The sequence below is a fragment of the Seriola lalandi genome, unplaced genomic scaffold, assembly GCF_002814215.2.
Source record: "Seriola lalandi dorsalis isolate HSWRI2012SDOR001 ecotype SW California unplaced genomic scaffold, Sedor1 jcf7180002054559, whole genome shotgun sequence".
Classification (NCBI taxonomy): domain Eukaryota; kingdom Metazoa; phylum Chordata; class Actinopteri; order Carangiformes; family Carangidae; genus Seriola; species Seriola lalandi.
Window position 1 is genome coordinate 1331460 of NW_019525112.1, and position 12645 is coordinate 1344104.

The window sequence follows — 12645 nt, forward strand, 5'->3', positions numbered from 1 at the left end:
AACAACTACAAAGAGACACAATGTAAACAACTACGAGATGCAAAACGACCACAAAAGGCTCACAGAGAGACCCAGAACCACCATAAAGGGACTCATAATGACCACAAACACACAAAACAGCTACAAAGACACAACAACCAAAAGGGACAAAAAATAACTACAGACATTGTGCAAAACGACCACAAAACGACACAAAATGACTACTAAGAGACACCAGGTGACCACAGACAAACCCAAAACAATCACAGAGAGACTCAAAACAACCACAAAGGACACCTTAAAGAGACAAAATAACTACAAAAAGACAGTTTTTTTTGTGTCTCTTCATGACTTTCAGTCTTGGGATCACTGTATATAGAAGGGGTGGATGGCCTTTTACCTGTCTGTGCCCAGGGGCCCATTTTCTCATAATACATATATGGTATCAGTCCAATCATCTTAAAACAGCAGGACGAGTGCTTAGTGATTGTTGAATGGTTGATTGAATAGTCAACTGACAAGTATTTTGATAATCTTTTATTCACTGGATGTTATTTTTCAATCAAAAATGGCAGTTATCTCTAGTTCCAGCTGTTCTTTTATAGGAACAGTTAACTGAATACTTCTAAGTCCCCCTCTATTCAAAACTGTGTTTTGCCTATTGTTACCTTAATATGATGGTTGACCTTTCTTGTGCAGTTTGATATTAGAAAACTGTTTTCACTGCTTTTATCGGCTGAAGGAGGAAAGCTTCTTCACCTTAAATTACATGCAACTTGCACACACACACGCACACATAAACATACACCAAGAATGGACTTTGCAGTGAAGAAAAAGACATCTTAGATTGGGCAGTTACATTTTTTAAAGGAAAATTAGATGTAACCAGATAACTGAGCTTTTCATATCTTTAATACTTCATGCATTTCATAGTTTTTCTTTAAGGTTTTGGACTGTTTTGTTTGAATTTTTCAGTATCTTCTGAAACAAAGTATTAATGAATGAATCAAAAAATCATTGGTTGATTAATAAATAGAAATGAAATTAAAATTATGGTTAGTTAGGCTACTGCACTTACTAGGCTACACCTCTTTATTAAAGAATTACTAGAGCAATTTAGTACTGCTTTTCTGTAAGAGAACCCATTGTATAAAAAACAGTAAAAAGAAACCTTGGATACTACATTTCCCATAGTCAAACCAATAGCAAATTTTCATGAGATCCTCTGTGCTTGCCAAATGCCTATGTTTTTTAAACTCCAGGTTTCCCGTTAATAAAAAAATTTCCATGCCTGGCAAATGTCCATGTCTTTTAAAATCAATGTTTCCAGTTCATAACAAATTTTCTGTTGTAAATCTGTATTTTTCTAGCGCAACCCAAAATAACCCTGATGACATCATTAGTAGTTATTTTCTCAGACTTTACAAAGTCCCTTTCAGAGCCTCAGAAGACATTATACAACAGTTATCACTGTTGCAGAGGGTGAATAGCACAAATGAATAGTGCAGTAGGGTCAGTTCATGCACACAATTTAAGACAGTCCCTCCTGAAAGACATTCATAGTGTTGCACTCTGTTGTTCACACATATCGTGACAAATGAAAACAGATAGCTAGACAGAGAAGTTCAAACCCAGTGTACTTTCTCACCTCCACACAGATGGCCTGTCATGGTGTAAAGTTGGTATGAATACTGGATCAATGGTTTTGGAAAGTTTCAGAAATTGTCAGACACTTTAAGACGAGGTCATTCAGCACAGTGTTGTTTTAATAGTGTTCATGATGAGCAGCGTGGCGTTAATAAAAATAGACTGATGCCACTTGATAAATAGACGTTATGTTCAGTTACAGCACACACACACACACACACACACACACACACTGCTCAGAGAGTGACTATCACAAGCCTCAGAGGAAGAGTGAAACATTAAGGACATGCAATGTGAGAGTGGTCCTCCTCAATATTTAATCAAGATACATTTCAATTCTAACCCAAATGTATAATCAGGACAACTGGGGATTGAATGAATTGGTGTTTAAGTGCGCACATTATTAATTGCCCTGATTTTGTGTGTGTGTGAGTGTGTGTGTTAGTGTGTGTGGGGGGGGCTTCTCTCTTGGTGAGAGCTGATTTAGACTCTCAAAGTGAAAATGTTTTTGCAAACTGAGAACAGTATTGAGGGTGAGAGCACAGTTTTATGTGCATATAATAGTTTCGATATACAAGGACAGAATCGTGAGTGTGCTTTATCTATTGAGCTTTTATATGAGGAGTTTTGTCACTAGACATGAGTTAGCAACAGGCCGTCTTTTGCTCACAATCTTCAAAGTGTCAAAGTAGCTGGGAAAAGGCCCATCGCAACAGCAGATTTGGGACTGAGCACACGCAAGAGAGGGATGGCATGCTCAAAAGTTTTGGCTGCATATTTTGTGCTCAATACTTGTATCATTTAGGCCTGTGACTATTACCATTATTTTTCATTACTTATTAAACATGCCAGTTATTGTCTCTTGATTATTCATTTTCTCCATACAGTTTCAGAAAATAGAGTAAATTATCCATCACAATATCCCAAAGCCCAAGTTGACATATATAAATAGTTTGTTTAGTCAGACCAATTGTCCAAAACCAAAATATATTCAGTTTGCGATCACAGAGGACAAAGAAAATACCGCAAATACTGACAATTTAGAAGATAGAGCCAATGAGTTTGGGACATTTCTTGCTTAGAAATGCCTCAATAAATCAAATAGCTAAATTGTTGATCAACTAATTATTTCCACTCGAGTATCCACTTGTGTTTGTACACTGAAATCCGTGTGATGTCACAGGAATCTACATCTTTATGTACCTAATGAGAGACTTTTTCTTTCTTTCTTTCTTTCTTTCTTTCTTTCTTTCTTTCTTTCTTTCTTTCTTTCTTTCTTTCTTTCTTTCTTTCTTTCTATCTTTCTTTCTTTCTTTCTTTCTGTCCATGCGTGTTAACATGCCATATACCTCTGTGCATTTATTGTAAATGACTGTTGAGCATCAGCTACGTTGAAGCCTTTTACGACAATGAGCATTGTAGGATGACACACTGTACACAGGACACAAAATCATGGGATGCGAGCCGCATATTTGTGACTTTTGACAAGCAGGCCATGGCTACGTTGGACATGTTTGTGCATGCTAGCAGAGATCAGTGACACACCACAAAGCTCTGCCTCTCTGTCTCTCACACACACACACACACGCACGCACATACACACTCCCTCCCTCTCTAGATCTGTATGTGTGTGTGTGTAAGTGTGTGGGTGTGTGCATGTGTGTATGATAAACCCCACTGGTGGAGTAACAGTAGACTGGCAGTATTCCCAGACTGAGTTGCATTAGACATGCACACTAGCAAAGCTCTTCAGGTCGATGTTCTGGCTCTCCAGCGCTGCAACTCTCGGGCATGACTAACCCAGGATACTTTGGAAACGGGAAAACAAAATCCAGACTCTGCCCAATGTTACATTCAAACAACTGGAAGAACGGAATTCTATTTATTACGTTATGTGCGCTGTGTGTGTACGCGTTTGCCTCCTGCATGTGTGGGTGTGCATGCATCATCTATGTGTGAGCGTGTGTTTAAGCGGGACACCAACATTGACTGTTCACTTATCATATTACCATCTGCATTATTTAAAGCTTCGATAACAGTCTTATGCTGGGGAGACACACTGTAGACACAGACAGGAAGGATGAGGTGGTGAGTTGGAGGCGTAATACATTTTATGAATAAAGATAGTAACTCTGACAAATTAACATGTAGGATATAGATGAAATACTATAAAACAGACACACAGCTGGACTCAGACTGTGTGAAGACTGGGAGGTGTGATGAGTTAGAGTACTGGGGCTGTGTATTTTCAGGGCTCCTGTGTTGGCCTGCAGCAGTAGAGACTCCTCGTCTTAGGGTTTGTTCCTTAACAGGTATGTTGGCGATGCTGAGAAGAACACCAGGACTGGCTGGGTTATCGAAATACTGAGACAGTGAGCTCACTCACACAGCAGTGAGGTCACTTGCCAGAGTGTGGCAGCCTGACCAATCATCAGTCAGCCTATTATCATGGTATGCAGTGTTGCTATGAGTAACAGCGACAAGCACTGCCTCACGGATCCCTAATGATGGCTCATGCACTGAGATGCTACCACTTGGCCTATTCTATTCCAAATCTTTTCTATTGTGTCCTCCACACTCACTCCAACAGTCCAACTCTCTTCTCAACGCCTCCTTCTCTGTTACATTTCAAACATAAAGACGGTAATGAATTAAATTAGCAGATTCAACATCATTCCACCTCATTTCCTCCTTTTTGCCCAGCCGTCTTTTTCCCTCCTCCTCTTGTTTACTGTCCCCTGCAGCAGTGTTTTCTGACTCTTCCCCCTGGCAGGTGAGTGTAAACAAGCTGGAGGACTGAAACAATGTTAATTAACCGATCATTAACGAGTCGAGGCAGACCCCAGAGATCTAAGCAGTTGCCCACCCACCTGCATCTCACCATTTCACTAACTGGACTGTTAATGACTAATCAGAGGCAAGAGCGATTAGATCGCCTCATAACGAGAAGGATTTATGATTGCAAGAGTCCATTATGCCCGTATGGCTGAGGCCCTTACAGTGATAATAAAGACTAAGCTCAGGTCCAGCGGTAAGAAGTATTCTGGTTCTTTCAAAATCCTACCTAAGTACAAGTGCAGAAGTAAAGCATCAAAGTAAAAGCACACACTGATTTATTAATACTGACTTTACTGTTGTAGCTGCTTGAGGTGGAGTTACTTTCAACAACTATACATATGGTGCGGTAGTTTAGTACAGTGGTTCCCAACCTAGGGCTCGTGCCCAGCCGAAAGGTCGCAGGACAAATCTGAGGGGTCCTGAGATGATTAATGGGGCAGGAAAGGAAAAAGCAAAGTCTCTTACACAAATTAGTAATTTTTTTCTACTTTTCTGTTTTGCAAAATATTTAACAATATAATCTTCTTTAGGCCTCTAACAGTTAAATGAACCCATTGAGAAGTTTACAGTGGAAATGTCTTTTCGGTTGAACTGCTTATAACTCATAGACAACTGAAACGTGAAGTGCTAGAAATTACATTTAGAAGAAAACGTAAGATCACATTATATTCTCTATTAACATAATGAAATAATATTATTAATTAACCTGGTATCTGGTAAAATGCAAAAATGTTGACACTGAAGTAAAATATAAAATTCTTGTAACTGACAGCAGCGTGTGTGGTTATATTTTGGCACTCACAGCACTTTGTTAAGGTTAAGGAAAGATGATGATCTGGGCCAAAAAGGTCCACAGTGACGGGAATCACGAGACACAATGTTAACATTTATCCAAAACCGCAATATTTCTCTGGTCTAAACCAAAGTGCTTTTATTGCCTAAGCCAAACCACAGATGGGACTCGGGATATGAGCCCTGATCTCTGGCGTTACAGCCCTGCGCTTTTTAACGCCCTCCATCTACCCCAACCACCCCAACCACCTCCCTGTGACTCCGGTGCGGTTCGGAAATATAGTGCTTCATTCACTCAAACACAAAAGGTTGCCTGTGAACATGGAGGCAGTGATCACATTTGTCAGCACAAGGTAAGCAGGAAAACAGTTTGGTATTATGTAAAGGTAATTTCTAGGAGAAAGGGTTGGAAACATAACAAGGGTCTCCAAGTAAAACTTGCTTTTTTTTCCATCACAAGCCAAAAAAAGGTTGGGATCCATGGTTTAATCTATAAAAATGCAGTGCATTTTATAATCTTACCATGTATTTACCAGGTAACTTCTCACTGAAGCTGAATAAATGTGGTGACGTAAAAAGAAAAAGTACACCTCCCTCTGAATTGTTGTGGACCAGGAGCCTACAGTGAAGTAGCAGTGGCTCCCAGGTCAAAATTATACTTAAGCATGGTATTTAAGTAAATGTATTTAGTTACTTTCCACCAGGGTTTAGGTCTCACAGGGGATGGCAGATGAAGACGACAATAGTAGTAAATGTGTACTTCCGAACAGAAGAACACCCTGACTCAAGTGAGTGTATTCTCTTCCCCTCTCCTATCTTTGTGTATGAATGCTTACCGAGAGGAAACGATAGATGCAGACATTCCACAACCCATATTCACCCTCACTCTATCTTGTTGCCATGGGAACCAAAGCAGACGGGAGACAGGTTCATATCGGCCTCCCTCAGGTCTCACAGTCACAGTCTCCTTCCCTCTCTCTCTCTCTCTCCCTCTCTCTCTCCCTCTTTCTCTCTGTGTGTGCTGTCAGAGCTGGCTGCTCCTGTGTGGGCCACTGATACTCGCTGATTAAAGGAAGTTATAATTTGATTTTCTCAGCAGGCGCCGTTTAATAGAGCAGTTTAACTAAAGCTGTGCCATCCCCAGGGCTTATAGAAGGAGAGGGAGAGAAAGAAACAGGGCGATATATGGAGAGAGAGGGAGAGAGAGTGGGTGAGAGAGTCATGCTAATCCCAAACACTGAGCATTTCACCCCACCACGAAACTCTCCCACTCACTCTCCCGTTCTAATTCTGTTTGCCTATTTTACCATCTCTCCCTCTCTCCCCTCCATCTCTCTGTTTCTATTGCTCTTCCTCCGCCTATAATCTGTGCTTCCCTCTCCTCCCCCTCCTCCCTCATTCCTTCCTCCCTCCTTTTAGTGAGGCAAACATGGGAGGGCTGGCTTCTCTATGTACAAGCTGGCTGTATTACTGGCCCATTGTGATAATAGCGTTTAATTATCCTCTCAGCTAAAAATCAGCCCCATCACTCTGCTTCTCTTACCCCGCTTTCCTTCCCTCCCCACTCCCCCCAGCCTCCCTCCCCTCCCCTCCTCTCCCACCACCCGTCTGTGGCGTGTCTAATACTTCCCCCTACCGCCCTCTCCCCCTCCATGCATCTCTCTTCTTCTCTACCCTGCCGCCACCACCGCTCCCCCGCCCTGTTCTCCAGCTATTTCAGACCCATTTAGCGGGATAAGCATCTTGAGACAGACAGAGGGGTTTTTGCTCTCTTTCAGAGAGAAGCGAGGAGAGGATATGGAGACTGGCATCCTAGTGCCCGCCTCAGAATACCAAACAGGGGCCCGGGCATCTTAATATGCAGTGTGGGACAGAGGCTGAGATCAAAGACAGGCACAGACAGACAGAGAGATGGGTTGTGGGAGGGTGCATTGAGAGGTGGTGGGTGGTGGTGGTGGTGATGAGGAGGGGGGGGGTACAGAGACAGAGAGAGGAGGAGAGAGGCAGAGATGGAGAGAGAGAGAGGTGAGAAAGGGAGGGAGTCATTGCTCCTCATCTGAGCATCCTTTCCCTCACATCATCATTTCTTCTCTGCTCTCCTGCGTCACTCCCTTGACCCCAAGAAAAATCGACAGCTTAATTACCACAGTGTGCAAATCTGCATGGCTGTGCCCGTGCATTGATGCGTTTTTGTTTCAAACGAGAGGATGGTGGAGAGAGTGTGCATGTCTTTCTCTGTTTCACCCTCACACATACATACGTTTGTTTGTGTACACTGGGGGGAGGTTGGATGGTGGCTCTGCCTCTGCCACCTACCCAGCCCGTCTATCTCCTCAGTCAATTAAGATCGTGAGTAGCTGTCCCTGAAGCGGTGTAGACAGGCTAAATGAAAAGGCAGTGGATGTGAAATATGAATCATTAGAATACTGCAAGGACGGGGCTGGGGGAACGGCAGGAGAGGGGAGGGAGGGTCTGTTAGGGAGATAAGGAGGAAAAAGGAATGGAGGAGAAAGGGAGAGGAAGAATGAGAGAGCAGATAATAAAAGATTAACGTCACGCCTCTCAGAGTGGTGGAATTTCAAAACCCTCCAGATCAAATTATTTATCCCTGTCTATAAAGGCAGAGGAAGAGAGGGGAAGAGAGGAAGATCAGGAAAAAAAAGGGTGGGGGTGGGTGGGGGGGTTGGTAGAGGAGAAGAGAAGGGAAAAAACGAGTGAGGAGAGGGGAAATGGAGTAGAATGGAAGAATGGCGCGAAGACCTCTCTCACTCTCTTTGATGACGGTGCTGACAGCGAAACAAATGCTCAGTGTGGATGTGTGTGTGTGTGTGTGTGTGTGTGTGTGTGTGTGATGTGTGTGTGTGCGTGTGTGTGTGTGTGTGTGTGTGCGTGTGTGTGTTTGTGTGTGTGTGTGTGTGCATGTTTGTGTGTTGATTCGAAGACAGAAAAGAGGGAGAGACAGAAAGAAGAAAGAGAGAGAGAGAAAGTGCAGGCAGATGTCTGCATTCACTCTGTGGGAGGCTCAAGGCTGTTTGCCGAGGACGGAGAGACAAGAGAGGAGAAGGAGAAAAAGAAAGGGAGACGGAGAGAGACAGAGAGGGCGGGATTAAATGAAACCTGTTTCCCTTTGATTCTTCACTAATTTGCAGCGAGATGAGGAGCACACAGAAAACAAACCACCTACGCAGCACAGCGCCACACCAAAACCACACGTTCACATCACTTGCTCAAGTCTCAATGGAGTTCAGCCGGGCACACTGACACACACAAACACGCGCGTGCACACGCGCGTGCACACACACACACACACACACACACACACACACACACACACACACACACACACACACACACACTCACAGACACACTCACACTCACACACACTCACATTCATCTGTAGTTCACTGCCTCGCCAATGACATTGACATTTCTCTATATGGACTGCCTAACCCCTGCTTGACTTCAGCTCTCCTCTATTTTTAATTCCCCACTCATTCTTCCGCTCTCAGCTCCATTTTCCACTATCATCCCTTTCCTTTTTCTTTTTTATTTCCTCAAGTGAAAACCATTACAGCACCAACACTCCAGAATACCAGTAGACCGTGTTGCTCAGATACACATTGACTAAACACTCGTGTGCACACGCACACGCAGGCGCAAAGTCCTTCCTCATTAGCCCTGATTCCCCCTGAGTGACATCTTTAACAAAAGGATGCAGCCTCTGCCGCCATGGCAACAGCCTCCTCCATCTCTATGCGGTGCTTCAGACTGTTTACATGATGGGATCTCACTCTTTTCTTCCCTCTCACTCCATCTCTCTCCATCAGCTTCCTGCACTCTATCAGTCCTCCCCTTCTCTTTTTTTCTCCCTTCTCCTTGTTCCTCACTGTATTTATCTCTCTCGTCACAATTTTTCTGCTTCTCCTTTTTCTTTCTCTGGCTCTTCTCGTTTGCTGCTTTACTGTTGGTGTTATCTGTACCAAGTTTTTTTCTTTTTCCCAGAACCTTTAAGAACATTCAGTAGAGACCACCTGCTTGCCAATCAGAAAATGATATGTAGGTCTAAGAGAAAGAGAGGGGTAAAGAGAGACAGAAAGAAAAGAGAGTGACACAGATGAGCGTGTGCATGTGATTAAGTGTGTGTGTTTGTGTTTGTGTTTGTGTTTGTGTTTGTGTGTGACCATGCATGTGTGCGTGCGTGTGTGTGCGTGTGTGTGTGTGTGTGTGAAATCGAGTGTGAGGGGCTTCCAGGAGACTCTGATATCTAGGCCACGGGAGTCCAAGGCAGCCAGTGTGTCTGGTGTCACAGCAAATCAACTGTCAGCTGTACGCCACCTGCCCGCCCACACATGCTCACACACACACACACACACACACACACACACATACACACACACGTACACCCAAAGTCTAAGGAGAGAGACTAAGAATAGAACACCCGGAGAGTGTTGCCGCTTCTCCCTCCACCTCCTCTTCCCTCTCTTTGCTCTCCTCCTGCCACTGTCAGCGGTGTTTTGCAAGTGGCCTCCAACACGATAGGAATCTTTTCTGTCTTCCACCCTCTCCCCAGAGCTCAGCCCAGCCCTTCTCTCCCACAGTGAAATGAGTCACCTGCACTCCACCGCTCCTCTCCGCGTCTGTAGGTACACAGTAGCTTAAGGTCTTCTTTTTTAAAAAGGAAGAGCAAAGCAGGCAGGCGTCATCTACAGCCCTCCAGTATGTTCTTCTTTTATTGACAGAGTAGGTGGGAGGGGAAGGGATGCGAAGCGGTGAAAACACAGGAGAGACGCTTCTGAAGCGGGATTCGATCTGAGGCCAGCAGGGGTGCATGCGGTTTCAGAGGCCTCAACCACTAAACCATCTCCTGGGAGGATTTTCGGGGCCTGTTTGCACATTAATGTGTGCAACCTGGAGATATTAGACAAGATGGAGCGCAATTGTCTCATGCTTTGTGTGTGTGTGTGTGTGTGTGTCTGTGTGTGTGTGTGTGTGTGTCTGCACAAGGAGTGGTTAGGCCCTCTGTAGCATCTAAATCCACATAACACACAAGCAATGTGTGTGTGGGCACGTATACAGAGAGATGTGTGAGCCCTTGCTTACATGCAGTGTGAGTGTATTTATATGTGTGTGTGTGTGTGTGTGTGTGTTTGTGGTGTGCTGCTCTCAGTCTGGTCCCTCTGTTTCTCTGCTGTCTGTGGCCTCCTCTTCCCCATGAATACTAATGTGCTTCAAACCCCAGAGATCAACCCTCCTCCCCTTCCCTTCACTCCCTCCCTCCCTCCCTCCCTCCCTCTCTCCATCCCTGCCTCGCTTCGCCACAGTTTTCATTCATTTCTCCGCCCCTTTTACCTTTCAACTTTCCCTCTCTTTCATCTACCCTTTGCACCCCATCTTTTTCTCCTCCCCAAACGCCCTCCCTCGCTTCCTCTTTCCCTGCCTTGTTTCCTCATCCTTCCCTCCCTCTTCCTTTAGCCTTTCCTCTCCTTCGTTTTTACCCCTTCTTCTTCTCATCATCCCTTCTCTTCTCCTCTCCTAACCTCTCCTCTTTCTCTCCTTTCTCTGCCTTATTTCTTCTTCCTTCCCTCCCTCTTGTTTTAGCCTTTCCTCACCTTCATTTTTACCTAATGTGCGCAGCTCCTTTTTCTTTTCATCATCACCTATTCGCTAAACATTCAACCTTCTTTTCACTCCTCCTCTTTCCTCTCCTTCCTTTTCCTCTCCTTTCTTTTAATCTCTTTCATCAGTAACACCCCCCTTTCCTTTCCTTGTTCACTCCTCTCCTCTACCTTTTCCTATACTCTCTCCTTCTTCTCCTCTCCTCTTTTTTTCCTCTCCTTTATTCTTCCTTTCCTTTCTTCCCTCCCCCCTTATCCCATCTCCTCTTTTCCAGTCTCCTCTCATCTCCTCATTTCTCCTCTCCTCTCCTCTCCTCTTTACAGTACACCACCTCAAGAGGACATGTAAATGAGGTCAGCACAGTCGAGTACATCAACCACATCATTCAGGTGTTGGCGTAGGTGTGCGCCGACACATGTATGTACAAAATAAATATGTGAATTTGCGTGTGTGTGTGTGTGTGTGTGTTCATTATGGGTTGTGTGTGAGCGGTGCATTCCAGTCCTAATAAAGAATTTCCTCTCTTAAGCTGTATACCAGTGAACCAAGTGCTCCAATTACATAAACGCCTTCACCCCAATACATTTTGACATCCTGAAAATTATTCACGGCCTAATTCATTTTAAAATTGCATCCCATTTCTTGGCCTTGCCTTCATTTTTTTTTTTTCTACTTTTTTTTTTTTTTTTTACCACAAGCGCTGGAAACAGATGATGAGCGGGGGTGAAGGGATGAGAGGAGCTTTCAGTTCCTTGTGTAATGTAGAGGCTGCTGCTCTACAGTAGCTGCTGACTGGACGTTCTCAAACTTTACTGCCTCTCCACACACACACACACACACACACACTCACACACACACACACACACACACACACACACACAAACAAAGGATGAGCAAGGAAATAAAACCCTGTGACTGCCAACAGCAGAGTGTGTAAGTGTGTGCATTTGTGAGAGAGATAGGGGGAGTGAGTGAAAGGGAAGAAAATGAAAGGAGATAATGGGAAGTTCAGTTATTTTAGAGCTGAAAGTTTCAGTAGTTTGGAGAGAAAAGGAGTAAACTGCTCATCGTGTGTTCATCATTAAAATCAGGGTAAGTTTAAATTGCAGGATCTTCCGCTTTGTGTGTCAGCAAACCAGCCAAAATGAGTGTGTGTGTGTGTGTGTGTGTATGTGTGTGTGTGTGTGTGTGTGTGTGTGTGTGTGTGTGTGTGTGTTCTGTGTGTTTGTTCAGCAGCAGCAGTGGGAATAATGAAGCCAGAGAAGAGGAATCCTGCAGGAATCCATTTCAGTCTGCATTCCTCCTGATGTAGAGCCGAGAGCAGTCAGAAGCAGAAAGCAACAGGCTACTGGAGACTGACCCCCGCGCACGCGCACACACACACACACACACACACACACACACACACACACACACACACATTCTTAAGACAATAACAGCCCCTACTGGGGAGAAAACTCATAACATGACCACACTGAGACACACAGGGACAATTGCATGCAAAAAACCCACCCACAGACGGAGCTCGAAACAGACACACATAAATAGCACAAACAGGATACACACAGATTGTTAGTAAACAGATTAAATTGGAGAAGCTATTCACACTGGCATGCAGAGACGCAGGCAGACAAATATGCAGATGCACATATGAGCATCTGCACACACACACACACACACAATTCACACTGCAGGACCACTTCAGGTTTCATCATCTTCTTTTCCTTTTTTTTTTGCTTTCTTTCTCTTGAGAGTCGGGGAAGGGGGTGGAGG